This window comes from Somniosus microcephalus, chromosome 3, assembly GCF_052327205.1.
Source record: "Somniosus microcephalus isolate GS21.2 chromosome 3, FLI_Smic_1.0, whole genome shotgun sequence".
Classification (NCBI taxonomy): Eukaryota; Metazoa; Chordata; class Chondrichthyes; order Squaliformes; family Somniosidae; genus Somniosus; species Somniosus microcephalus.
The window spans coordinates 268,712,293-268,738,475 of NC_140989.1; positions in this window are offsets into that span (position 1 = coordinate 268,712,293).

Here is a 26,183-nt window from a genome sequence, read left to right on the forward strand (position 1 = left end):
CTCACCACCTTAAGCAGCACCAGTCTCACCAGTACCAGCCCCAATCTCACCACCAGTGGCAGCACCAGTCTCACCACCAGTAACAGCACCAGTCTCACCACCAGTAACAGCACCAGTCTCACCACCAGTAACAGCACCAGTCTCTTCACCAGTAACAGCACCAGTCTCACCAGCACTAACAGTACCAGTCTCACCAGTAAAAGCACCAGTCTCTTCACCAATAACAGCACCAGTCTCACCACCAGTAACAGCACCAGTCTCACCAGTAACAGCACCAGTCTCACCACCAGTAACAGCACCAGTCTCACCAGCAACAGCACCAGTCTAACCACCAGGAACTGCACCAGTCTCTTCACCAGTAAGAGCGCAAGTCTCTTCAGCAGTAACAGCACCAATCTCACCACCAGTAACAGCAGCAGTCTCACCAGCAACAGAACCAGGCTCACCAGGAATTGCACCAGTCTCTTCACCAGTAACAGCACCAGCCTCTTCACCAGCAACAGCACGAGTCTCACCACCAGCAACAGCACCAGTCTATTCACCAGTAACAGCAGCATTCTCACCACCAGTAACAGCACCAGTCTCTTCCCCAGTAACAGCACCATGCTCTTCCCCAGTAACAGTAACAGTCTCACCAATGACAGCAGCAGTCCCACCACCAGTAACAGCACCAGTCTCTTCACCAGTGACAGCACCAGTCTCACCAGTAAGAGCACTTGTTTGACCAAAAGTAACAGCAGCAACCTCACCAGTAACAGCACCAGGCTCACCAGTAACAGCACCAATCTCTTCACCAGTAACAGCACCAGTCTTTTCACCAGTAACAGCACCAGCCTCACCACAGGTAACAGCACCGGTCTCTTCACCAGTAACAGCACCAGTCTCACCACCATAACGGCACCAGTCTCTTCACCAGTAACAGCACCAGTCTCACCACCAGTAACAGCACCAGTCTGACCACCAGTAACAGCACCAGTCTCACCACCAGTAACAGCACCAGTCTCTTCACCAGACTCACCAGCACTAACAGCACCAGTCTCACCAGTAACAGCACCAGTCTCTTCACGAGTAACAGCACTAGTCTCACCACCATTAACAGCACCAGTCTCACCAGTAACAGCACCAGTCTGAGCACCAGTAACAGCACCAGTCTCACCAGCAACAGCACCAGTCTCACCACCAGGAACTGCACCAGTCTCTTCACCAGTAAGAGCAGCAGTCTCACAAGCAACAGAACCAGGCTCACCAGCAACAGCACCAGTCTGCTCCCCATTAACAGCACCAGTCTCACCACCAGTAACAGCACCAGCCTCTTCACCAGTAACAGCACCAGCATCTTCCCCAGAAACAGCACCAGCCTTACCAGTAACAGCACCAGTCCAACCACCAGTAACAGCGCCATTCTCTTCACCAGTCTCACCACCAATAACAGCACCAGTCTCTACACCAGTATCAGCACCAGCCTCTTCCCCAGTAACAGCACCAGTCGCTCCAGTAAAAGCACCAGTCTCACCACCAGTAACAGCACCAGTCTCCTCACCAGTAACAGCACCAGTCTCTTCACCAGTAACAACACCAGTCTCTTCACCAGTAACAGCACCAGTCTCACCACCAGTAACAGCACCAGTCTCCTCACCAGTAACAGCACCAGTCTCTTCACCAGTAACAACACCAGTCTCTTCACCAGTAACAACACCAGTCTCTTCAGCAGTAACAGCACCAGTCTCACCACCAGTAACAGCACCAGTCTCAGCAGCACCAGCACCAGTCTCACCACCAGTAACAGCACAAGTCTCACCAGCAACAGCAGCAGTCTCACCACCAGGAACTGCACCAGTCTCTTCACCAGTAAGAGCACCAGTCTCTTCACCAGTAACAGCACCAGTCTCACCAACGGTAACAGCACCAGACTCTTCAACAGCAACAGCACCAGTCTCACCACCAGTAACAGCACCAGTCCCTTCATTAGTAACAGCACCAGTCTCACCACCTTAAGCAGCACCAGTCTCACCAGTACCAGCCCCAATCTCACCACCAGTGGCAGCACCAGTCTCACCACCAGTAACAGCACCAGTCTCACCACCAGTAACAGCACCAGTCTCACCACCAGTAACAGCACCAGTCTCTTCACCAGTAACAGCACCAGTCTCACCAGCACTAACAGTACCAGTCTCACCAGTAAAAGCACCAGTCTCTTCACCAATAACAGCACCAGTCTCACCACCAGTAACAGCACCAGTCTCACCAGTAACAGCACCAGTCTCACCACCAGTAACAGCACCAGTCTCACCAGCAACAGCACCAGTCTAACCACCAGGAACTGCACCAGTCTCTTCACCAGTAAGAGCGCAAGTCTCTTCAGCAGTAACAGCACCAATCTCACCACCAGTAACAGCAGCAGTCTCACCAGCAACAGAACCAGGCTCACCAGGAATTGCACCAGTCTCTTCACCAGTAACAGCACCAGCCTCTTCACCAGCAACAGCACGAGTCTCACCACCAGCAACAGCACCAGTCTATTCACCAGTAACAGCAGCATTCTCACCACCAGTAACAGCACCAGTCTCTTCCCCAGTAACAGCACCATGCTCTTCCCCAGTAACAGTAACAGTCTCACCAATGACAGCAGCAGTCCCACCACCAGTAACAGCACCAGTCTCTTCACCAGTGACAGCACCAGTCTCACCAGTAAGAGCACTTGTTTGACCAAAAGTAACAGCAGCAACCTCACCAGTAACAGCACCAGGCTCACCAGTAACAGCACCAATCTCTTCACCAGTAACAGCACCAGTCTTTTCACCAGTAACAGCACCAGCCTCACCACAGGTAACAGCACCGGTCTCTTCACCAGTAACAGCACCAGTCTCACCACCATAACGGCACCAGTCTCTTCACCAGTAACAGCACCAGTCTCACCACCAGTAACAGCACCAGTCTGACCACCAGTAACAGCACCAGTCTCACCACCAGTAACAGCACCAGTCTCTTCACCAGACTCACCAGCACTAACAGCACCAGTCTCACCAGTAACAGCACCAGTCTCTTCACGAGTAACAGCACTAGTCTCACCACCATTAACAGCACCAGTCTCACCAGTAACAGCACCAGTCTGAGCACCAGTAACAGCACCAGTCTCACCAGCAACAGCACCAGTCTCACCACCAGGAACTGCACCAGTCTCTTCACCAGTAAGAGCAGCAGTCTCACAAGCAACAGAACCAGGCTCACCAGCAACAGCACCAGTCTGCTCCCCATTAACAGCACCAGTCTCACCACCAGTAACAGCACCAGCCTCTTCACCAGTAACAGCACCAGCATCTTCCCCAGAAACAGCACCAGCCTTACCAGTAACAGCACCAGTCCAACCACCAGTAACAGCGCCATTCTCTTCACCAGTCTCACCACCAATAACAGCACCAGTCTCTACACCAGTATCAGCACCAGCCTCTTCCCCAGTAACAGCACCAGTCGCTCCAGTAAAAGCACCAGTCTCACCACCAGTAACAGCACCAGTCTCCTCACCAGTAACAGCACCAGTCTCTTCACCAGTAACAACACCAGTCTCTTCACCAGTAACAGCACCAGTCTCACCACCAGTAACAGCACCAGTCTCCTCACCAGTAACAGCACCAGTCTCTTCACCAGTAACAACACCAGTCTCTTCACCAGTAACAACACCAGTCTCTTCACCAGTAACAGCACCAGTCTCACCACCAGCAACAGCACCAGTCTGTTCCCCAGTAACAGCACCAGTCTCACCACCAGTAACAGCACCAGCCTCTTCACCAGTAACAGCACCAGCATCTTCCCCAGAAACAGCACCAGCCTTACCAGTAACAGCACCAGTCCAACCACCAGTAACAGCGCCATTCTCTTCACCAGTCTCACCACCAATAACAGCACCAGTCTCTACACCAGTATCAGCACCAGCCTCTTCCCCAGTAACAGCACCAGTCGCTCCAGTAAAAGCACCAGTCTCACCACCAGTAACAGCACCGGTCTGCTCACCAGTAACAGCACCAGTCTCACCAGTAACAGCACCAGTCACACCACCAGTAACAGCAGCAGTCTCACCAGTAACAGCACCACGGTCACCAGTAAAAGCACCAATCTCTTCACCAGTAACACCACCAGTCTCTTCAACTGTAACAGCACCAGTCCCACCAGTAATGGCACCAGTCTCTTCACCAGTAACAGCACCAGTCTCTTCACCAGCAACAGCACCAGTCTCACCAATGGTAACCGCACCAGTCTCTTCAACAGTAGCAGCACCAGTCTCACCATTATTAACAGCACCAGTCTCTTCACCAGTAACAGCACCAGACTCTTCACCAGTAACAGCGCCAGTCTCACCACCAGTATCAGCACCAGTCTCAGCACCAGTCTCTTCACCAATAACAGCACCAGTCTCACCACCAGTAACAGCACCAGTCTCTTCACCAGTAACAGCACCAGTCTCACCACCAGTATCAGCACCAGTCTCTTCACCAGTAACAGCACAAGTCTCACCACTAGTAACAGCACCAGTCTCACCACCAGTAACAGCACCAGTCTCACCAGTAACAGCACCAGTCCCACCACCGGTAACAGCACCAGTCTCACCAGTAACAGCACCAGTCTCAGCACCAGTAACAGCACCAGTCTCACCACCAGTAACAGCACCAGTTTCACCACCAGTAACAGCACCAGTCTCGCCACCAGTAACAGCACCAGTCTCACCACCAGTAACAGCACCAGTCTCACCACCAGCAGCACCAGTCTCACCACCAGTAACAGCACCAGTCTCACCAGCAACAGCACCAGTCTCACCACCAGGAACGGCACCAGTCTCTTCACCAGTAAGAGCACCAGTCTCTTCAGCAGTAACAGCACCAGTCTCACCACCAGTAACAGCAGCAGTCTCACCAGTAACAGAACCAGGCTCACCAGTAACAGCACCAGTCTCTTCACAAGTAACAGCACCAGCCTCTTCACCAGCAACAGCACCAGTCTCACCGCCAGCAACAGCACCAGTGTATTCACCAGTAACAGCACCAGTCTCACCACCAGTAACAGCACCAGTCTCTTCCCCAGTAACAGCACCATGCTCTTCCCCAGTAACAGCACCAGTCTCACCAATAACAGCAGCAGTCTCACCACCAGTAACAGCACCAGTCTCTTCACCAGTAACAGCACCAGTCTCTTCACCAGTAACAGCACCAGTCTCACCAGTAACAGCACCTGAATGACCACCAGTAACAGCAGCAACCTCACCAGTATCAGCACCAGGCTCACCAGTAACAGCACCAAACTCTCACCAGTAACAGCACCAGTCTCACCACCAGTAACAGCACCAGTTTCACCAGTAGCAGCACCGGTCCCTCCAGAATTAACAGCACCAGTCTCTTCACGAGTAAGAGCACCATTCTCCTCACCAGTAACAGCACCAGTCTCACCACCAGTAACAGCAGCAGTCACACCAGTAACAGCACCAGCCTTACCAGTAACAGCACCAGTCTCTTCACCAGTAACAGCACCAGTCTCATCATCAGTAACAGCACCAGTCTCACCAACGGTAACAGCAGCAGTCTCTTCAACAGCAACAGCACCAGTCTTACCACCAGTAACAGCACCAATCCCTTCACTAGTAACAGCACCAGTCTCACCACCTTTAGCTGCACCAGTCTCACCAGTAAAAGCCTCAATCTCACCACCAGTACCAGCACCAGCCTCACCACCAGTAACAGCACCAGTCTCACCACCAGTAACAGCACCAGTCACACCACCAGCAACAGCACCAGTCTCACCACCAGTAACAGCACCAGTCTCTTCACCAGTAACAGCACCAGTCTCACCAGCACTAACAGCACCAGTCTCACCAGTAACAGCACCAGTCTCTTCACCAATAACAGCACCATGCTCATCACCAGTAACAGCACCAGTCTCACTAGTAACAGCAACAGTCTCACAACCAGTAACAGCATCAGTCTCACCAGCAACAGCACCAGTCTCACCACCAGGAACTGCACCAGTCTCTTCACCAGTAAGAGCACCAGTCTCTTCAGCAGTAACAGCACCAGTCTCACCACCAGTAACAGCAGCAGTCTTAGCAGCAACAGAACCAGGCTCACCAGGAATTGCACCAGTCTCTTCACCAGTAACAGCACCAGTCTCTTCACCAGCAATAGCACCAGTCTCACCACCAGCAACAGCACCAGTCTATTCACCAGTAACAGCTGCAGTCTCACCACCAGTAACAGCAAAAAGTCTCTTCCCCAGTAAGAGCAGCATGCTCTTCCCCAGTAACAGCACCAGTGTCACCAATGACAGCAGCAGTCTCACCACCAGTAACAGCACCAGTCTCTTCACCAGTAACAGTGCCAGTCTCACCAGTAACAGCACCTGTTTGACCACCAGTAACAGCAGCAACCTCACCAGTAACAGCACCAGGCTCACCAGTAACAGCACCAATCTCTCACCAGTAACAGCACCAGTCCCTTCACCGGTAACAGCACCAGCCTCACCACAGGTAACAGCACCAGTCTCTTCACCAGCAACAGCACCAGTCTCACCACCATAACAGCACCAGTCTCTTCACCAGTAACAGCACCAGTCTCACCACCAGTAAAAGCACCAGTCTCACCAGTAACAAATAACAGCACCAGTCTCACCACCAGTAACAGCACCAATCTCACCACCAATAACAGCACCAGTCTCACCACCAGAAACAGCCCCAGTCTCATCACCAGTAACAGCACCAGTCTCACCACCAGTAACAGCACCAGTCTCATCACCAGTAACAGCACCAGTTTCACCAGTAGCAGCACCGGTCTCTCCAGAATTAACAGCACCAGTCTCTTCACCAGTAACAGCACCAGGCTCACCAATGGTAACAGCACCAGTCTCTTCAACAGCAACACCACCAGTCTCAGCACCAGTAACAGCACCAGTCCCTTCACTAGTAACAGCACCAGTCTCACCACCTTTAGCAGAATCAGTCTCACCAGTAACAGCCCCAATCTCACCACCAGTACCAGCACGAGTCTCACCACCAGTAACAGCACCAGTCTCACCAGTAACAGCACCAGTCTCACGACCAGTAACAGCACCAGTCTCACCAGTAACAGCACCAGTCTCTTCACCAGTAACAGCACCAGTCTCTTCACCAGTAACAGCACCAGTCTCACCAGCACTAACAGCACCAGTCTCACCAGTAACAGCACCAGTCTCTTCACCAATAACAGCACCATGCTCACCACCAGTAACAGCACCAGTCTCACTAGTAACAGCAACAGTCTCACAACCAGTAACAGCATCAGTCTCACCAGCAACAGCACCAGTCTCACCACCAGGAACTGCACCAGTCTCTTCACCAGTAAGAGCACCAGTCTCTTCAGCAGTAACAGCACCAGTCTCACCACCAGTAACAGCAGCAGTCTCACCAGCAACAGAACCAGGCTCACCAGGAATTGCACCACTCTCTTCACCAGTAACAGCACCAGTCTCTTCACCAGCAATAGCACCAGTCTCACCACCAGCAACAGCACCAGTCTATTCACCAGTAACAGCTGCAGTCTCACCACCAGTAACAGCAAAAAGTCTCTTCCCCAGTAAGAGCAGCATGCTCTTCACCAGTAACAGCACCAGTCTTTTCACCAGTAACAGCACCAGCCTCACCACAGGTAACAGCACCGGTCTCTTCACCAGTAACAGTATCAGTCTCACCACCATAACGGCACCAGTCTCTTCACCAGTAACAGCACCAGTCTCACCACCAGTAACAGCATCAGTCTCACCACCAGTAACAGCACCAGTCTGACCACCAGTAACAGCACCAGTCTCACCACCAGTAACAGCACCAGTCTCTTCACCAGACTCACCAGCACTAACAGCACCAGTCTCACCAGTAACAGCACCAGTCTCTTTACGAGTAACAGCACTAGTCTCACCACCATTAACAGCACCAGTCTCACCAGTAACAGCGCCAGTCTGAGCACCAGTAACAGCACCAGTCTCACCAGCAACAGCACCAGTCTCACCACCAGGAACTGCACCAGCCTCTTCACCAGTAACAGCACCAGCATCTTCCCCAGAAACAGCACCAGCCTTACCAGTAACAGCACCAGTCCAACCACCAGTAACAGCGCCATTCTCTTCACCAGTCTCACCACCAATAACAGCACCAGTGTCTACACCAGTATCAGCACCAGCCTCTTCCCCAGTAACAGCACCAGTCGCTCCAGTAAAAGCACCAGTCTCACCACCAGTAACAGCATCAGTCTCTTCACCAGTAAGAGCACCAGTCCCTTCAGCAGGAAGAGCACCAGTCTCACCAACAGTAACAGCAGCAGTCTCACAAGCAACAGAACCAGTCTCACCAGCAACAGCACCAGTCTCTTCACCAGTAACAACACCAGTCTCTTCACCAGTAACAGCACCAGTCTCACCACCAGCAACAGCACCAGTCCGTTCCCCATTAACAGCACCAGTCTCACCACCAGTAACAGCACCAGCCTCTTCACCAGTAACAGCACCAGCATCTTCCCCAGAAACAGCACCAGCCTTACCAGTAACAGCACCAGTCCAACCACCAGTAACAGCGCCATTCTCTTCACCAGTCTCACCACCAATAACAGCACCAGTCTCTACACCAGTATCAGCACCAGCCTCTTCCCCAGTAACAGCACCAGTCGCTCCAGTAAAAGCACCAGTCTCACCACCAGTAACAGCAGCAGTCTGCTCACCAGTAACAGCACCAGTCTCACCAGTAACAGCACCAGTCACACCACCAGTAACAGCAGCAGTCTCACCAGTAACAGCACCACGGTCACCAGTAAAAGCACCAATCTCTTCACCAGTAACACCACCAGTCTCTTCAACTGTAACAGCACCAGTCCCACCAGTAATGGCACCAGTCTCTTCACCAGTAACAGCACCAGTCTCTTCACCAGCAACAGCACCAGTCTCACCAATGGTAACCGCACCAGTCTCTTCAACAGTAGCAGCGCCAGTCTCACCATTAGTAACAGCACCAGTCTCTTCACCAGTAACAGCACCAGTCTCTTAACCAGTAACAGCGCCAGTCTCACCACCAGTATCAGCACCAGTCTCAGCACCAGTCTCTTCACCAATAACAGCACCAGTCTCACCACCAGTAACAGCACCAGTCTCTTCACCAGCAACAGCACCAGTCTCACCACCAGTATCAGCACCAGTCTCTTCACCAGTAACAGCACAAGTCTCACCACTAGTAACAGCACCAGTCTCAGCACCAGTAACAGCACCAGTCTCACCACCAGTAACAGCACCAGTCTCACCACCAGTAACAGCACCAGTCTCACCACTAGTAACAGCACCAGTCTCACCACCAGTAACAGCACCAGTCTCACCACCAGTAACAGCACCAGTCTCACCACCAGCAGCACCAGTCTCACCACCAGTAACAGCACCAGTCTCACCAGCAACAGCACCAGTCTCACCACCAGGAACGGCACCAGTCTCTTCACCAGTAAGAGCACCAGTCTCTTCAGCAGTAACAGCACCAGTCTCACCACCAGTAACAGCAGCAGTCTCACCAGTAACAGAACCAGGCTCACCAGTAACAGCACCAGTCTCTTCACAAGTAACAGCACCAGTCTCTTCACCAGCAACAGCACCAGTCTCACTGCCAGCAACAGCACCAGTGTATTCACCAGTAACAGCACCAGTCTCACCACCAGTAACAGCACCAGTCTCTTCCCCAGTAACAGCACCATGCTCTTCCCCAGTAACAGCACCAGTCTCACCAATGACAGCAGCAGTCTCACCACCAGTAACAGCACCAGTCTCTTCACCAGTAGCAGCACCAGTCTCTTCACCAGTAACAGCACCAGTCTCACCAGTAACAGCACCTGAATGACCACCAGTAACAGCAGCAACCTCACCAGTATCAGCACCAGGCTCACCAGTAACAGCACCAAACTCTCACCAGTAACAGCACCAGTCTCACCACCAGTAACAGCACCAGTTTCACCAATAGCAGCACCGGTCGCTCCAGAATTAACAGCACCAGTCTCTCCACCAGTAAGAGCACCATTCTCCTCACCAGTAACAGCACCAGTCTCACCACCAGTAACAGCAGCAGTCACACCAGTAACCGCACCAGCCTTACCAGTAACAGCACCAGTCTCTTCACCAGTAACAGCACCAGTCTCTTCACCAGTAACAGCACCAGTCTCATCACCAGTAACAGCACCAGTCTCACCAACGGTAACAGCAGCAGTCTCTTCAACAGCAACAGCACCAGTCTCACCACCAGTAACAGCACCAGTCACACCACCAGTAACAGCACCAGTCTCACCACCAGTAACAGCACCAGTCTCTTCACAAGTAACAGCACCAGTCTCACCAGCACTAACAGCACCAGTCTCACCAGTAACAGCACCAGTCTCTTCACCAACAACAGCACCAGTCTCTTCACCAATAACAGCACCATGCTCACCACCAGTAACAGCACCAGTCTCACTAGTAACAGCATCAGTCTCACAACCAGTAACAGCATCAGTCTCACCAGCAACAGCACCAGTCTCACCACCAGGAACTGCACCAGTCTCTTCACCAGTAAGAGCACCAGTCTCTTCAGCAGTAACAGCACCAGTCTCACCACCAGTAACAGCAGCAGTCACACCAGTAACCGCACCAGCCTTACCAGTAACAGCACCAGTCTCTTCACCAGTAACAGCACCAGTCTCTTCACCAGTAACAGCACCAGTCTCATCACCAGTAACAGCACCAGTCTCACCAACGGTAACAGCAGCAGTCTCTTCAACAGCAACAGCACCAGTCTCACCACCAGTAACAGCACCAGTCACACCACCAGTAACAGCACCAGTCTCACCACCAGTAACAGCACCAGTCTCTTCACAAGTAACAGCACCAGTCTCACCAGCACTAACAGCACCAGTCTCACCAGTAACAGCACCAGTCTCTTCACCAGTAACAACACCAGTCTCTTCACCAGTAACAGCACCAGTCTCACCACCAGCAACAGCACCAGTCCGTTCCCCATTAACAGCACCAGTCTCACCACCAGTAACAGCACCAGCCTCTTCACCAGTAACAGCACCAGCATCTTCCCCAGAAACAGCACCAGCCTTACCAGTAACAGCACCAGTCCAACCACCAGTAACAGCGCCATTCTCTTCACCAGTCTCACCACCAATAACAGCACCAGTCTCTACACCAGTATCAGCACCAGCCTCTTCCCCAGTAACAGCACCAGTCGCTCCAGTAAAAGCACCAGTCTCACCACCAGTAACAGCAGCAGTCTGCTCACCAGTAACAGCACCAGTCTCACCAGTAACAGCACCAGTCACACCACCAGTAACAGCAGCAGTCTCACCAGTAACAGCACCACGGTCACCAGTAAAAGCACCAATCTCTTCACCAGTAACACCACCAGTCTCTTCAACTGTAACAGCACCAGTCCCACCAGTAATGGCACCAGTCTCTTCACCAGTAACAGCACCAGTCTCTTCACCAGCAACAGCACCAGTCTCACCAATGGTAACCGCACCAGTCTCTTCAACAGTAGCAGCGCCAGTCTCACCATTAGTAACAGCACCAGTCTCTTCACCAGTAACAGCACCAGTCTCTTAACCAGTAACAGCGCCAGTCTCACCACCAGTATCAGCACCAGTCTCAGCACCAGTCTCTTCACCAATAACAGCACCAGTCTCACCACCAGTAACAGCACCAGTCTCTTCACCAGCAACAGCACCAGTCTCACCACCAGTATCAGCACCAGTCTCTTCACCAGTAACAGCACAAGTCTCACCACTAGTAACAGCACCAGTCTCAGCACCAGTAACAGCACCAGTCTCACCACCAGTAACAGCACCAGTCTCACCACCAGTAACAGCACCAGTCTCACCACTAGTAACAGCACCAGTCTCACCACCAGTAACAGCACCAGTCTCACCACCAGTAACAGCACCAGTCTCACCACCAGCAGCACCAGTCTCACCACCAGTAACAGCACCAGTCTCACCAGCAACAGCACCAGTCTCACCACCAGGAACGGCACCAGTCTCTTCACCAGTAAGAGCACCAGTCTCTTCAGCAGTAACAGCACCAGTCTCACCACCAGTAACAGCAGCAGTCTCACCAGTAACAGAACCAGGCTCACCAGTAACAGCACCAGTCTCTTCACAAGTAACAGCACCAGTCTCTTCACCAGCAACAGCACCAGTCTCACTGCCAGCAACAGCACCAGTGTATTCACCAGTAACAGCACCAGTCTCACCACCAGTAACAGCACCAGTCTCTTCCCCAGTAACAGCACCATGCTCTTCCCCAGTAACAGCACCAGTCTCACCAATGACAGCAGCAGTCTCACCACCAGTAACAGCACCAGTCTCTTCACCAGTAGCAGCACCAGTCTCTTCACCAGTAACAGCACCAGTCTCACCAGTAACAGCACCTGAATGACCACCAGTAACAGCAGCAACCTCACCAGTATCAGCACCAGGCTCACCAGTAACAGCACCAAACTCTCACCAGTAACAGCACCAGTCTCACCACCAGTAACAGCACCAGTTTCACCAATAGCAGCACCGGTCGCTCCAGAATTAACAGCACCAGTCTCTCCACCAGTAAGAGCACCATTCTCCTCACCAGTAACAGCACCAGTCTCACCACCAGTAACAGCAGCAGTCACACCAGTAACCGCACCAGCCTTACCAGTAACAGCACCAGTCTCTTCACCAGTAACAGCACCAGTCTCTTCACCAGTAACAGCACCAGTCTCATCACCAGTAACAGCACCAGTCTCACCAACGGTAACAGCAGCAGTCTCTTCAACAGCAACAGCACCAGTCTCACCACCAGTAACAGCACCAGTCACACCACCAGTAACAGCACCAGTCTCACCACCAGTAACAGCACCAGTCTCTTCACAAGTAACAGCACCAGTCTCACCAGCACTAACAGCACCAGTCTCACCAGTAACAGCACCAGTCTCTTCACCAACAACAGCACCAGTCTCTTCACCAATAACAGCACCATGCTCACCACCAGTAACAGCACCAGTCTCACTAGTAACAGCATCAGTCTCACAACCAGTAACAGCATCAGTCTCACCAGCAACAGCACCAGTCTCACCACCAGGAACTGCACCAGTCTCTTCACCAGTAAGAGCACCAGTCTCTTCAGCAGTAACAGCACCAGTCTCACCACCAGTAACAGCAGCAGTCACACCAGTAACCGCACCAGCCTTACCAGTAACAGCACCAGTCTCTTCACCAGTAACAGCACCAGTCTCTTCACCAGTAACAGCACCAGTCTCATCACCAGTAACAGCACCAGTCTCACCAACGGTAACAGCAGCAGTCTCTTCAACAGCAACAGCACCAGTCTCACCACCAGTAACAGCACCAGTCACACCACCAGTAACAGCACCAGTCTCACCACCAGTAACAGCACCAGTCTCTTCACAAGTAACAGCACCAGTCTCACCAGCACTAACAGCACCAGTCTCACCAGTAACAGCACCAGTCTCTTCACCAACAACAGCACCAGTCTCTTCACCAATAACAGCACCATGCTCACCACCAGTAACAGCACCAGTCTCACTAGTAACAGCATCAGTCTCACAACCAGTAACAGCATCAGTCTCACCAGCAACAGCACCAGTCTCACCACCAGGAACTGCACCAGTCTCTTCACCAGTAAGAGCACCAGTCTCTTCAGCAGTAACAGCACCAGTCTCACCACCAGTAACAGCAGCAGTCTCACCAGCAACAGAACCAGGCTCACCAGGAATTGCACCAGTCTCTTCACCAGTAACAGCACCAGTCTCTTCACCAGCAATAGCACCAGTCTCACCACCAGCAACAGCACCAGTCTATTCACCAGTAACAGCTGCAGTCTCACCACCAGTAACAGCAAAAAGTCTCTTCCCCAGTAAGAGCAGCATGCTCTTCCCCAGTAACAGCACCGGTGTCACCAATGACAGCAGCAGTCTCACCACCAGTAACAGCACCAGTCTCTTCACCAGTAACAGCGCCAGTCTCACCAGTAACAGCACCTGTTTGACCACCAGTAACAGCAGCAACCTCACCAGTAACAGCACCAGGCTCACCAGTAACAGCACCAATCTCTCACCAGTAACAGCACCAGTCTCTTCACCGGTAACAGCACCAGCCTCACCACAGGTAACAGCACCAGTCTCTTCACCAGCAACAGCACCAGTCTCACCACCATAACAGCACCATTCTCTTCACCAGTAACAGCACCAGTCTCACCACCAGTAACAGCACCAGTCTCACCAGTAACAAATAACAGCACCAGTCTCACCACCAGTAACAGCACCAAACTCACCACCAATAACAGCACCAGTCTCACCACCAGAAACAGCACCAGTCTCATCACCAGTAACAGCACCAGTCTCACCACCAGTAACAGCACCAGTCTCATCACCAGTAACAGCACCAGTTTCACCAGTAGCAGCACCGGTCTCTCCAGAATTAACAGCACCAGTCTCTTCACCAGTAACAGCACCAGGCTCACCAACGGTAACAGCACCAGTCTCTTCAACAGCAACACCACCAGTCTCAGCACCAGTAACAACACCAGTCCCTTCACTCGTAACAGCACCAGTCTCACCACCTTTAGCAGCACCAGTCTCACCAGTAACAGCCCCAATCTCAACACCAGTACCAGCACGAGTCTCACCACCAGTAACAGCACCAGTCTCACCAGCACTAACAGAACCAGTCTCACCAGTAACAGCACCAGTCTCGTGACCAGTAACAGCACCAGTCTCACCAGTAACAGCACCGGTCTCTTCACCAGTAACAGCACCAGTCTCTTCACCAGTAACAGCACCAGTCTCACCACCAGCAACAGCACCAGTCTCACCACTAGTAACAGCACCAGTGTCTTCACCAGTAACAGCACCAGTCTCTTCCCCAGTAACAGCACCAATCTTACCAGAAACAGCACCAGTCCAACCACCAGTAACAGCGCCAGTCTCTTCACCAGCCTCACCACCAAAAACAGCACCAGTCTCTACACCAGTATCAGCACCAGTCTCTTCCCCAGTAACAGCACCAGTCGCTCCAGTAACAGCTCCAGTCGCACCACCAGTAACAGCACCAGTCTCACCAGTAAAAGCACCAGTCTCTTCACCAGCAACAGCACCAGTCTCACCACCAGTATCAGCACCAGTCTCTTCACCAGCAACAGCACCAGTCTCACCACCAGTATCAGCACCAGTCTCTTCACCAGTAACAGCACAAGTCTCACCACTAGTAACAGCACCAGTCTCAGCACCAGTAACAGCACCAGTCTCAACACCAGTAACAGCACCAGTCTCACCACCAGTAACAGCACCAGTCTCACCACCAGTAACAGCACCAGTCTCACCACCAGTAACAGCACCAGTCTCACCACCAGTAACAGCACCAGTCTCACCACCAGCAGCACCAGTCTCACCACCAGTAACAGCACCAGTCTCACCAGCAACAGCACCAGTCTCACCACCAGGAACGGCACCAGTCTCTTCACCAGTAAGAGCACCAGTCTCTTCAGCAGTAACAGCACCAGTCTCACCACCAGTAACAGCAGCAGTCTCACCAGTAACAGAACCAGGCTCACCAGTAACAGCACCAGTCTCTTCACAAGTAACAGCACCAGTCTCTTCACCAGCAACAGCACCAGTCTCACCACCAGCAACAGCACCAGTGTATTCACCAGTAACAGCACCAGTCTCACCACCAGTAACAGCACCAGTCTCTTCCCCAGTAACAGCACCATGCTCTTCCCCAGTAACAGCACCAGTCTCACCAATGACAGCAGCAGTCTCACCACCAGTAACAGCACCAGTCTCTTCACCAGTAGCAGCACCAGTCTCTTCACCAGTAACAGCACCAGTCTCACCAGTAACAGCACCTGAATGACCACCAGTAACAGCAGCAACCTCACCAGTATCAGCACCAGGCTCACCAGTAACAGCACCAAACTCTCACCAGTAACAGCACCAGTCTCACCACCAGTAACAGCACCAGTTTCACCAGTAGCAGCACCGGTCGCTCCAGAATTAACAGCACCAGTCTCTCCACCAGTAAGAGCACCATTCTCCTCACCAGTAACAGCACCAGTCTCACCACCAGTAACAGCAGCAGTCACACCAGTAACCGCACCAGCCTTACCAGTAACAGCACCAGTCTCTTCACCAGTAACAGCACCAGTCTCTTCACCAGTAACAGCACCAGTCTCATCACCAGTAACAGCACCAGTCTCACCAACGGTAACAGCAGCAGTCTCTTCAACAGCAACAGCACCAGTCTCACCACCAGTAACAGCACCAGCCCCTTCACTAGTAACAGCACCAGTCTCACCACCTTTAGCTGCACCAGTCTCACCAGTAAAAGCCCCAATCTCACCACCAGTACCAGCACCAGCCTCACCACCAGTAACAGCACCAGTCTCACCACCAGTAACAGCACCAGTCACACCACCAGTAACAGCACCAGTCTCACCACCAGTAACAGCACCAGTCTCTTCACCAGTAACAGCACCAGTCTCACCAGCACTAACAGCACCAGTCTCACCAGTAACAGCACCAGTCTCTTCACCAACAACAGCACCAGTCTCTTCACCAATAACAGCACCATGCTCACCACCAGTAACAGCACCAGTCTCACTAGTAACAGCAACAGTCTCACAACCAGTAACAGCATCAGTCTCACCAGCAACAGCACCAGTCTCACCACCAGGAACTGCACCAGTCTCTTCACCAGTAAGAGCACCAGTCTCTTCAGCAGTAACAGCACCAGTCTCACCACCAGTAACAGCAGCAGTCTCACCAGCAACAGAACCAGGCTCACCAGGAATTGCACCAGTCTCTTCACCAGTAACAGCACCAGTCTCTTCACCAGCAATAGCACCAGTCTCACCACCAGCAACAGCACCAGTCTATTCACCAGTAACAGCTGCAGTCTCACCACCAGTAACAGCAAAAAGTCTCTTCCCCAGTAACAGCACCAGTGTCACCAATGACAGCAGCAGTCTCACCACCAGTAACAGCACCAGTCTCTTCACCAGTAACAGCACCAGTCTCACCAGTAACAGCACCTGTTTGACCACCAGTAACAGCAGCAACCTCACCAGTAACAGCACCAGGCTCACCAGTAACAGCACCAATCTCTCACCAGTAACAGCACCAGTCTCTTCACCGGTAACAGCACCAGCCTCACCACAGGTAACAGCACCAGTCTCTTCACCAGCAACAGCACCAGCCTCACCACCATAACAGCACCATTCTCTTCACCAGTAACAGCACCAGTCTCACCACCAGTAACAGCACCAGTCTCACCAGTAACAAATAACAGCACCAGTCTCACCACCAGTAACAGCACCAATCTCACCACCAATAACAGCACCAGTCTCACCACCAGAAACAGCACCAGTCTCATCACCAGTAACAGCACCAGTCTCACCACCAGTAACAGCACCAGTCTCATCACCAGTAACAGCACCAGTTTCACCAGTAGCAGCACCGGTCTCTCCAGAATTAACAGCACCAGTCTCTTCACCAGTAACAGCACCAGGCTCACCAACGGTAACAGCACCAGTCTCTTCAACAGCAACACCACCAGTCTCTTCACCAGCAACAGCACCAGTCTCCCCACCATAACAGCACCATTCTCTTCACCAGTAACAGCACCAGTCTCACCACCAGGAACAGCACCAGTCTCACCAGTAACAAATAACAGCACCAGTCTCACCACCAGTTACAGCACCAATCTCACCACCAATAACAGCACCAGTCTCACCACCAGAAACAGCACCAGTCTCATCACCAGTAACAGCACCAGTCTCACCACCAGTAACAGCACCAGTCTCATCACCAGTAACAGCACCAGTTTCACCAGTAGCAGCACCGGTCTCTCCAGAATTAACAGCACCAGTCTCTTCACCAGTAACAGCACCAGGCTCACCAATGGTAACAGCACCAGTCTCTTCAACAGCAACACCACCAGTCTCAGCACCAGTAACAACACCAGTCCCTTCACTCGTAACAGCACCAGTCTCACCACCTTTAGCAGCACCAGTCTCACCAGTAACAGCCCCAATCTCAACACCAGTACCAGCACGAGTCTCACCACCAGTAACAGCACCAGTCTCACCAGCACTAACAGAACCAGTCTCACCAGTAACAGCACCAGTCTCGTGACCAGTAACAGCACCAGTCTCACCAGTAACAGCACCGGTCTCTTCACCAGTAACAGCACCAGTCTCTTCACCAGTAACAGCACCAGTCTCACCACCAGTAACAGCAGCAGTCTCACCAGTTACAGAACCAGGCTCACCAGCAACAGCACCAGTCTCTTCACCAGTAACAGCACCAGTCTCTTCACCAGTAACAGCACCAGTCTCACCACCAGCAACAGCACCAGTCTCACCACTGGTAACAGCACCAGTGTCTTCACCAGTAACAGCACCAGTCTCTTCCCCTGTAACAGCACCAATCTTACCAGAAACAGCACCAGTCCAACCACCAGTAACAGCGCCAGTCTCTTCACCAGCCTCACCACCAAAAACAGCACCAGTCTCTACACCAGTATCAGCACCAGTCTCTTCCCCAGTAACAGCACCAGTCGCTCCAGTAACAGCTCCAGTCGCACCACCAGTAACAGCACCAGTCTCACCAGTAAAAGCACCACGATCACCAGTAAAAGCACCAGTCTCTTCACCAGTAACACCACCAGTCTCTTCAACTGTAACAGCACCAGTCCCACTAGTAATGGCACCAGTCTCTTCACCAGTAACATCACCAGTCTCTTCACCAGCAAGAGCACCAGTCTCACCAATGGTAATAGCACCAGTCTCTTCAACAGTAGCAGCACCAGTCTCACCACCAGTAACAGCACCAGTCTCTTCACCAGTAACAGCACCAGACTCACCATATTTAATAGCAGCAGTCTCACCAGTAACAGCACCAGTCTCACCACCAGTAACAGCACCAGTCTCACCAGCAACAGCACCAGTCTCACCACCAGGAACGGCACCAGTCTCTTCACCAGTAAGAGCACCAGTCTCTTCAGTAGTAACAGCACTAGTCTCACTACCAGTAACAGCAGTGGTCTCACCAGTAACAGAACCAGGCTCACCAGTAACAGCACCAGTCTCTTCACCAGTAACAGCACCAGTCTCTTCACCAGCAACAGCACCAGTCTCACCACCAGCAACAGCACCAGTGTATTCACCAGTAACAGCACCAGTCTCACCACCAGTAACAGCACCAGTCTCTTCCCCAGTAACAGCACCATGTTCTTCCCCAGTAATAGCACCAGTCTCACCAATGACAGCAGCAGTCTCACCACCAGTAACAGCACCAGTCTCTTCACCAGTAACAGCACCAGTCTCACCAGTAACAGCACCTGAATGACCACCAGTAACAGCAGCAACCTCACCAGTATCAGCACCAGGCTCACCAGTAACAGCACCAATCTCTCACCAGTAACAGCACCAGTCTCACCACCAGTAACAGCACCAGTTTCGCCAGTAGCAGCACCGGTCTCTCCAGAATTAACAGCACCAGTCTCTTCACCAGTAAGAGCACCATTCTCCTCACCAGTAACAGCACCAGTCTCTTCACCAGTAACAGCACCAGTCTCTTCACCAGTAACAGCGCCAGTCTCTTCACCAGTAGCAGCGCCAGTCTCACCACCAGTAACAGCACCAGTCCCTTCACCAATAACAGCACCAGTCTCACCACCTTTAGCTGCACCAGTCTCACCAGTAACAGCCCCAATCTAACCACCAGTACCAGCACCAGTCTCACCACCAGTAACAGCACCAGTCTCACCACCAGTAACAGCACCAGTCACACCACCAGTAACACTACCAGTCTCACCACCAGTAACAGCACCAGTCTCTTCACCAGTAACAGCACCAGTCTCACCAGCACTAACAGCACCAGTCTCACCAGTAACAGCACCAGTCTCTTCACTAGTAACAGCACCAGTCTCACCACCAGTAACAGCACCAGTCTCATTAGTAACAGCACCAGTCTCACCACCTGTAACAGCACCAGTCTCACCAGCAACAGCACCAGTCTCACCACCAGCAACTGCACCAGTCTCTTCACCAGTAAGAGCACCAGTCTCTTCAGCAGTAACCGCACCAGTCTCACCACCAGTAACAGCAGAAGTCTCACCAGCAGCAGAACCAGGCTCACCAGGAATTGCACCAGTCTCTTCACCAGTAACAGCACCAGTCTCTTCACCAGCAATAGCACCAGTCTCACCACCAGCAACAGCACCAGTCTATTCACCAGTAACAGCAGCAGTCTCTCCACCAGTAGCAGCACCAGTCTCTTCCCAAGTAACAGCACCATGCTCTTCCCCAGTAACAGCACCAGTCTCACCAATGACAGCAGCAGTCTCACCACCAGTAACAGCACCAGTCTCTTCACCAGTAACAGCACCAGTCTCACCAATAACAGCACCTGTTTGACCACCATTAACAGCAGCAACCTCACCAGTAACAGCACCAGGCTCACCAGTAACAGCAACAATCTCTCACCAGTAACAGCACCAGTCTCTTCACCGGTAACAGCACCAGCCTCACCACAAGTAACAACACCGGTCTCTTCACCAGCAAGAGCACCAGCCTCACCACCATAACAGCACCAGTCTCTTCACCAGTAACAGCACCAGTCTCACCAGTAACAGCACCAGTCGCACCAGTAACAGCACCTGAATGACCACCAGTAACAACAGCAACCAAACCAGTATCAGCACCAGGCTCACCACCAGCAACAGCACCAGTCTCATCACCAGTAACAGCACCAGTTTCACCAGTAGCAGCACCGGTCTCTCCAGAATTAACAGCACCAGTCTCTTCACCAGTAACAGCACCAGGCTCACCAACGATAACAGCACCAGTCTCTTCAACAGCAACAGCACCAGTCTCAGCACCAATATCAGCACCAGTCCCTTCACTAGTAACAGCACCAGTCTCACCACCTTTAGCAGCACCAGTCTCACCAGTAACAGCCCCAATCTCACCACCAGTACCAGCACCAGTTTCACCACCAGTAACAGCACCAGTCTCACTTCACCAGTGACAGCACCAGTCTCACCAGCACTAACAGCACCAGTCTCACCAGTAACAGCACCAGTCTCGCGACCAGTAACAGCACCAGTCTCTTCAGCAGTAACAGCACCAGTCTCACCACCAGTAACAGCAGCACTTTCACCAGTTACAGAACCAGGCTCACCAGCAAAAGCACCAGTCTCATCACCAGTAACAGCACCAGTCTCTTCACCAGTAACAGCACCAGTCTCACCACTAGCAACAGCACCAGTCTCACCACCAGAAACAGCACCAGTCTCTTCACCAGTAACAGCACCAGTCTCACCACCAGTAACAGCACCAGTCTCACTAGTAACAGCACCAGTCTCACCACCTGTAACAGCACCAGTCTCACCAGCAACAACACCAGTCTCACCACCAGCAACTGCACCAGTCGCTTCACCAGTAAGGGCACCAGTCTCTTCAGCAGTAACAGCATCAGTCTCACCACCTTTAGCAGCACCAGTCTCACCAGTAACAGCAAAAGTCTCACCACCAGTACCAGCACCAGTCTCACCACCAGTAACAGCACCAGTCTCACCACCAGTAACAGCACCTGTCTCTTCACCAGTAAGAGCACCAGTCTCTTCACCAGTAACAGCACCAGTCTCACCACCAGTTACAGCAGCAGTCTCACCAGTTACAGAACCAGGTTCACCAGCAACAGCACCAGTCTCTTCACCAGTAACAGCACCAGTCTCTTCACCAGTAACAGCACCAGTCTTACCATTAACAGCACCAGTCCAACCACCAGTAACAGTGCCAGTCTCTTCACCAGTCTCACCATCAAAAGCAGCACCAGTCTCTACACCAGTATCAGCACCAGTCTCTTCCCCAGTAACAGCACCAGTCACTCCAGTAACAGCAGCAGTCTCACCACCAGTAACAGCACCAGTCTCCTCACCAGTAACAGCATCAGTCTCACTAGTAACAGCACCAGTCACACCACCAGTAACAGCAGCAGTCTCACCAGTAACAGCACCACGGTCACCAGTAAAAGCACCAATCTCTTCACCAGTAACACCACCAGTCTCTTCAACTGTAACAGCACCAGTCCCACCAGTAACGGCACCAGTCTTTTCACCAGTAACATCACCAGTCTCTTCACCAGGAAGAGCACCAGTCTCACCAATGGTAACAGCACCAGTCTCTTCAACAGTAGCAGCACCAGTCTCACCACCAGTAACAGTACCAGTCTCTTCACCAGTAACAGCACCAGACTCACCACTTTTAACAGCACCAATCTCACCAGCAACAGCAAAAGTCTCACCACCAGTACCAGCACCAGTCTCACCACCAGTACCAGCACCAGTCTCACCACCAGTAACAGCACCAGTCTCACCACCAGCAACAGCACCAGCCTCAGCACCAGTAACAGCACCAGTCTCTTCACCAGTCACAGCACCAGTCTCACCACCAGTAACAGCACCAATCTCACTGGTAACAGCACCAGTCTCACCACCAGTAACAGCACCAGTCTCACCAGTAACAGCACCAGTCTCACCACCAGTAAAAGCACCAGTCTCACCACCAGTAACAGCACCAGTCTCACCACCAGTAACAGCACCAGTCTCACCACCAGCAACAGCACCAGTCTCACCACCAGTAACAGCACCAGTCTCAGCACCAGTAACAGCACCAGTCTCACCACCAGTAACAGCACCAATCTCACTGGTAACAGCACCTGTCTCACCACCAGTAACAGCACCAGTCCCACCAGTAACAGCACCAGTCTCACCAGTAACAGCACCAGTCTCACCACCGGTAACAGCACCAGTCTCACCAGTAACAGCACCAGTCTCACCACCAGTAACAGCACCAGTCTCACCACCAGCAACAGCACCAGCCTCAGCACCAGTAACAGCACCAGTCTCTTCACCAGTCACAGCACCAGTCTCACCACCAGTAACAGCACCAATCTCACTGGTAACAGCACCAGTCTCACCACCAGTAACAGCACCAGTCTCACCAGTAACAGCACCAGTCTCACCACCAGCAACAGCACCAGTCTCACCAACAGTAAGAGCACCAGTCTCTTCACCAGTAACAGCACCAGTCTCTTCCCCAGTAACAGCACCAATCTTACCAGTAACAGCACCAGTCCAACCACCAGTAACAGTGCCAGTCTCTTCACCAGTCTCACCATCAAAAGCAGCACCAGTCTCTACACCAGTTTCAGCACCAGTCTCTTCCCCAGTAACAGCACCAGTCACTCCAGTAACAGCAGCAGTCTCACCACCAGTAACAGCACCAGTCTCCTCACCAGTAACAGCATCAGTCTCACTAGTAACAGCACCAGTCACACCACCAGTAACAGCAGCAGTCTCACCAGTAACAGCACCACGGTCACCAGTAAAAGCACCAATCTCTTCACCAGTAACACCACCAGTCTCTTCAACTGTAACAGCACCAGTCCCACCAGTAACGGCACCAGTCTTTTCACCAGTAACATCACCAGTCTCTTCACCAGGAAGAGCACCAGTCTCACCAATGGTAACAGCACCAGTCTCTTCAACAGTAGCAGCACCAGTCTCACCACCAGTAACAGTACCAGTCTCTTCACCAGTAACAGCACCAGACTCACCACTTTTAACAGCACCAATCTCACCAGCAACAGCAAAAGTCTCACCACCAGTACCAGCACCAGTCTCACCAGTAACAGCACCAGTCTCTTCACTAGTAACAGCACCAGTCTCACCACCAGTAACAGCACCAGTCTCATTAGTAACAGCACCAGTCTCACCACCTGTAACAGCACCAGTCTCACCAGCAACAGCACCAGTCTCACCACCAGCAACTGCACCAGTCTCTTCACCAGTAAGAGCACCAGTCTCTTCAGCAGTAACCGCACCAGTCTCACCACCAGTAACAGCAGAAGTCTCACCAGCAGCAGAACCAGGCTCACCAGGAATTGCACCAGTCTCTTCACCAGTAACAGCACCAGTCTCTTCACCAGCAATAGCACCAGTCTCACCACCAGCAACAGCACCAGTCTATTCACCAGTAACAGCAGCAGTCTCTCCACCAGTAGCAGCACCAGTCTCTTCCCAAGTAACAGCACCATGCTCTTCCCCAGTAACAGCACCAGTCTCACCAATGACAGCAGCAGTCTCACCACCAGTAACAGCACCAGTCTCTTCACCAGTAACAGCACCAGTCTCACCAATAACAGCACCTGTTTGACCACCATTAACAGCAGCAACCTCACCAGTAACAGCACCAGGCTCACCAGTAACAGCAACAATCTCTCACCAGTAACAGCACCAGTCTCTTCACCGGTAACAGCACCAGCCTCACCACAAGTAACAACACCGGTCTCTTCACCAGCAAGAGCACCAGCCTCACCACCATAACAGCACCAGTCTCTTCACCAGTAACAGCACCAGTCTCACCAGTAACAGCACCAGTCGCACCAGTAACAGCACCTGAATGACCACCAGTAACAACAGCAACCAAACCAGTATCAGCACCAGGCTCACCACCAGCAACAGCACCAGTCTCATCACCAGTAACAGCACCAGTTTCACCAGTAGCAGCACCGGTCTCTCCAGAATTAACAGCACCAGTCTCTTCACCAGTAACAGCACCAGGCTCACCAACGATAACAGCACCAGTCTCTTCAACAGCAACAGCACCAGTCTCAGCACCAATATCAGCACCAGTCCCTTCACTAGTAACAGCACCAGTCTCACCACCTTTAGCAGCACCAGTCTCACCAGTAACAGCCCCAATCTCACCACCAGTACCAGCACCAGTTTCACCACCAGTAACAGCACCAGTCTCACTTCACCAGTGACAGCACCAGTCTCACCAGCACTAACAGCACCAGTCTCACCAGTAACAGCACCAGTCTCGCGACCAGTAACAGCACCAGTCTCTTCAGCAGTAACAGCACCAGTCTCACCACCAGTAACAGCAGCACTTTCACCAGTTACAGAACCAGGCTCACCAGCAAAAGCACCAGTCTCATCACCAGTAACAGCACCAGTCTCTTCACCAGTAACAGCACCAGTCTCACCACTAGCAACAGCACCAGTCTCACCACCAGAAACAGCACCAGTCTCTTCACCAGTAACAGCACCAGTCTCACCACCAGTAACAGCACCAGTCTCACTAGTAACAGCACCAGTCTCACCACCTGTAACAGCACCAGTCTCACCAGCAACAACACCAGTCTCACCACCAGCAACTGCACCAGTCGCTTCACCAGTAAGGGCACCAGTCTCTTCAGCAGTAACAGCATCAGTCTCACCACCTTTAGCAGCACCAGTCTCACCAGTAACAGCAAAAGTCTCACCACCAGTACCAGCACCAGTCTCACCACCAGTAACAGCACCAGTCTCACCACCAGTAACAGCACCTGTCTCTTCACCAGTAAGAGCACCAGTCTCTTCACCAGTAACAGCACCAGTCTCACCACCAGTTACAGCAGCAGTCTCACCAGTTACAGAACCAGGTTCACCAGCAACAGCACCAGTCTCTTCACCAGTAACAGCACCAGTCTCTTCACCAGTAACAGCACCAGTCTCACCACCAGCAACAGCACCAGTCTCACCAACAGTAAGAGCACCAGTCTCTTCACCAGTAACAGCACCAGTCTCTTCCCCAGTAACAGCACCAGTCTTACCATTAACAGCACCAGTCCAACCACCAGTAACAGTGCCAGTCTCTTCACCAGTCTCACCATCAAAAGCAGCACCAGTCTCTACACCAGTATCAGCACCAGTCTCTTCCCCAGTAACAGCACCAGTCACTCCAGTAACAGCAGCAGTCTCACCACCAGTAACAGCACCAGTCTCCTCACCAGTAACAGCATCAGTCTCACTAGTAACAGCACCAGTCACACCACCAGTAACAGCAGCAGTCTCACCAGTAACAGCACCACGGTCACCAGTAAAAGCACCAATCTCTTCACCAGTAACACCACCAGTCTCTTCAACTGTAACAGCACCAGTCCCACCAGTAACGGCACCAGTCTTTTCACCAGTAACATCACCAGTCTCTTCACCAGGAAGAGCACCAGTCTCACCAATGGTAACAGCACCAGTCTCTTCAACAGTAGCAGCACCAGTCTCACCACC